Consider the following 4,489-nt stretch of genomic DNA (forward strand, 5'->3'; position numbering starts at 1 on the left):
CCTATGAAGAATGTCATCAGTATTTTGATGGAATTGCATAGAAATGTATAGTTCTTCTGGTAGTTTGGTTGTTTTGAAAATATTAATTCTGCCTATCCAAGAATATGGGAGATCTTTCCAACTTCTAAAGTCTTCTCCAATTTTTTTCTTTAGTGTTCTATAGTTTTCATTACGGAGGGTCTTCATCTCTTTTGTTAGATTGATTCCCAATATTTTATTTTATTTTTTGAGGCTGTTGTGAATGGAGAAAAAAAGTATTTGACAAAGTATGGCATTCATGAATGTTAAAACACTAGAAAACTAAGGATAAAAGAAACATCCTTCAATATTGTAAAGGCCATATATAAAAAAAAAAAACTGGGGCCAGCATTATTCTGAATTGAGAAAAATTGAAAATATTTCCTTTAAAAACAGGAATAAGACAGGGATGCCCTCTTTTTTTCTACTGAAATGTTTTATTGTTTTTATTTTTGTTGTTGTTGAAGATTAAGGAAATTAACTTTGCCCATAATTCATGTGGTCTGTACTTAATGACACCAACTTATATTTGAGGCAATTAGGAATAAGACCAAACTATATTCTTTTTTAGTATTTTTTTATTTGTACACAATACATTTATTTTGTTTGTTTATTTTTATGTGGTGCTGAGGATCAAACCCAGGGCTTTGCACGTGCCAGGTGAGCGCTCTACCACGGAGCCACAACCCCATCCCCTATTTTCTTTTTTATATGGACGAATTTATCTGTCTGTCTGTCTATCTATCTATCTATCTGTCTGTCTATTTGTATGTGGTGCTGAGAATCAATCCCAGTGCCTCACACATGCTTGTCAAGCACTCTACCACTGAGCTACAACACCAGCCCCCAAACTACATTCTTAGGTCTATTTAGTTGACAAATGGTACTTCACCAATGACTTTTCTCATATAATCTTTAACAGGAACTCATAAGTAGCACTGATTATGTCCCAAGAGATAAGAGACTGATGGTATTTCAGATCTGCACCTATGAAAAGATTTGTCAGTTTCCCCTCATGTTCAAGCCAGATTGTTTTGAAAAACTTGGGGAAAGACTGAAACTCCCCAACATTCTGAGGCTGTGTGCAAGTTTTAACAACATCAATTGGAAAAAAAAAAAAAAAAAAAAACCAAGAATACCAACATGGCACCCAATAGACCTCCCCAGATAAAGTCACTGACCAAATGAGCACTGTGAGTCATTGTAGTAGGCAGATATTCCTTAATGGGACCTCAAAGGCCAAAAAAGCACAATACTGAACCCATTACAGAAAATAATGGGCACCAATCCTCAATAACATTCTCCAATTCCATAGCATTTCAGTGCTCTGAAAGCCTGATAAGTGTTTGTGAACTTGTTATGATGCTTGTGGTCTTGAAGGAATGTCTGAATTCTTTCCAATGGAATTAAAATGGCTTCTATTATTTCTGTAAGGTACTGCTGCCACACCATGTGTTGCAAACTCTGTGGCACTGACATGCTTTTGGAGAAGGCAAGACAAAAACTTATATAGCACAAATATAAGTGACATGGTGGTTGTTTTCTGCATTGATGGCAGAAGGATCCTGTGATACAAGTTTCTAAATCCATCCCTCCTCAACTGAAGCACAACGTTGTGGGTTTAGTGTCGCGACCCCTCGCTGGCAAGGGAAAACACGACACAGGATTCTTCTTTCAGCAGTTTATTCAGGCCTTGATTCAAGTATCATCTTCTAGCGACCCCCCGCCGAGCGCCCAAGCACAGCCTAATAAAGCCTCCCGCATACCAATCCCAAGCTGCCACGTGGATCTTTCTCATAGGGTGATAAGGGATTACGTGCCAACTCTCCATAAAAGGAGTTGTTTATCACAGGCCACAGTGGAAGCCGGCGCCATCTTCTAATGGCGGCCACGGTCTATAGGAATGGCTCACCACAGTTTAGATTGCATAGTGCTGCTGCCAAAGAAGGATCTTCTCAATGGGAAGTATGATGGCTATGTTGGTGAATGTTGCTCAGCAGCTGTACATGTAATGCTTCATCTCACCAACATTTGTAATATGAGGTGAGCTGTCTTGTTTTGAAGATGTAAAGATCCATGGCTTCTTTTCATGAGCTTCTGAATCCATCATGTTGCTTAAGATCTTTCTTCTTCATGAAGATTTTTTTTTAAAACCTGCGATACCAGCTGAATGTATGGTATGAGGGATGATAGCATTCTAGTAACTTTTCCAATTATTTCCTTTGTTACTGGTTTGTCAGGTTCTTTGTTCTGGAGGCAATTTTGATAACTAGATTTCCATGGCTACAGGCCCCATGGCCTTAGTTGTCGCCTGCAGGACCATAGCCATGAGCACACAAGCCAGCTCCCCTGTCAGGGATGCCCACTTTTACCACTCCCATTTAACATAGTCCTTGAAACTTTAACCAGACCAATTAGGAATGATAAATATATATTTTTAATTGATTTAAAAAAATAAATGACAGCAGAAGGAAAAATAAACCTATTGAATACAAACTGGAAAGGAAGAGCTCAAATTATCTATTTGCCAATGACATATTCCTATATTTAGAAGATCCAAAAACTCCATCAGAATACTTCTAGATGGGGCTGGGGATGTGGCTCAAGCAGCAGTGCGCTCGCCTGGCATGCGTGTGGCCCGGGTTGGATCCTCAGCACCACATACAAACAAAGATGTTGTGTCCGCCAATAACTAAAGAAATAAATATTTAAAAATTTAAAAAAATACTTCTAGAACTCATAAATGAATTCAGTAACAAAGCAGGATATAAAATCAACACCTATAAATCAATTGTGTTCCTATACCTGAATGATGAATTTACTGAAAAAGAAATTAAGAAAACTATCCTATTCATAATATACACAGTATAATTTTAAGTTGATTATTGTTGTGCCTTCATTATGACACTTTCTTTAGGATTTTCTTGGCTATTCTGGATTTTTCATCCTTCTATGTGAATTTTAGGATTGCTTTTCCGGTTTTATGAAGAATATCACTGTTATTTTAATGGAGATTGAATAAATTCTGTAGATAATTTTCAGCAATACAGCTATTTAAAAAAACCTTATTTATTTATTTATTTATATGTGGTTCTGAGGCTCAAACTCAGCGCCTCTCACATGCTAAGCAAGCACTCTACTGCCGAGCCACAACCCCAGCCCCAATACAGCCATTTTAACAATATTAATTTTGATTATCCATGAATTTGGGAAGCTTATGCATTCTCTAACATCTTCAACTCTTTTTCTACCATTCTGTAACTTTACTTGTAGAAATCTTTTACTTCATTGATCAGATTTATATCTACATAATTGTTTTTGTTTTTTCTACTGGGGATTGAACCCACTGGCATTTTGTCACTCAGTTACATCCCCTGTCCTTTTTTCTTATTTGTTTTAAGACAGGGTATCACTAAATTGCTGAGGCTGATCTTAAACTTGCAATCCTCTTGCCTCAGTCTCCTGAGTTATGAATATTAAGGGTGTGAACCATCAAGCCTGGCCCTACATATGTTTTAAGCTACTATAAATTGAATTGTTTTCCTTGTTTTTTTTTTCTTGGTGGGCTTAATATTGGATGTATAAAAAACTTTTTGCATGTTTTTTTTGTATCCTGCTATTTTGATGAAATTGTTATTAGATCTAGATGTCTTCTTATGGAACCTTTAGGGACTTCTAAGTATTGGTTCATGTAATCTGCAAAGAGGGAAAATTTGGCTTCCTCCTTTCCTATTTGTATACTTTATATTTCCTTCCCTTGCCTAATTGTTCAGGTAATGTTTTAAGTATTATCAATAGGAGTGGTCAGAGAAGACATCTTTGACTTGTTTCTGATGTTATAGCAAATGCTATCAATTTTCCCATGCATTATTATTGTGGACTTTGGTTTGTTATATATACCCTTATGATATTGAGGTAAGTTTTTTTCCTACTGTCATTGCATTTTTTAAATCATGAAGATGTATTGAATTTTGACAAAGCCTTTTTCTACACCTATGGCGATGATCATGGGATTTTTGTCCTTGGTTCTATTTATGTGGTAAATTATATTTCTTCATTTGTGTATGTTAAACTATTCTAATATCCCCAGAATCAAGTCAACTTCATCATGGTGTTTGACATTTTAGATGTTTTGCTGAGTTCAAATTGCAAGTGTTTTATTTATGATGTTTGCATTCATCAAGGTTATTGGTCTTCAATTTTATTCCCTTGATGTGTGCTTATTAGATTTTGGTATCAGGATCATACTGGTTTTATACAATGAGTTTTGAAGTATTCTTGCCTTCATATTTAATGGAATAATATGAGGGGTAGTCATGTTAGTTTTTCTTTAAATTTCTGGGAAAATCGTGCTTTGAATTTATCTTAGCCTGATGGTGTCTTTGTTGGGAGGCTTTTCATTTCTGCTACAATTTCATTGTGTGTTATCTATCTGTTTAGGTGTTTTGTTTGCTCTCAGTTAAGTTTTGGT

At 36.0% G+C, this 4,489-nt stretch overlaps 1 pseudogene; it reads right to left on the reverse strand.

Moving 5' to 3' along the window:
• Positions 1-922: 922 nt before the first annotated feature.
• Positions 923-2,128, reverse strand: LOC114089630 (mitochondrial nicotinamide adenine dinucleotide transporter SLC25A51-like; annotated as a pseudogene).
• Positions 2,129-4,489: the final 2,361 nt, after the last annotated feature.

The sequence above is a fragment of the Marmota flaviventris genome, chromosome X (genome assembly GCF_047511675.1).
Source record: "Marmota flaviventris isolate mMarFla1 chromosome X, mMarFla1.hap1, whole genome shotgun sequence".
NCBI lineage: Eukaryota > Metazoa > Chordata > Mammalia > Rodentia > Sciuridae > Marmota > Marmota flaviventris.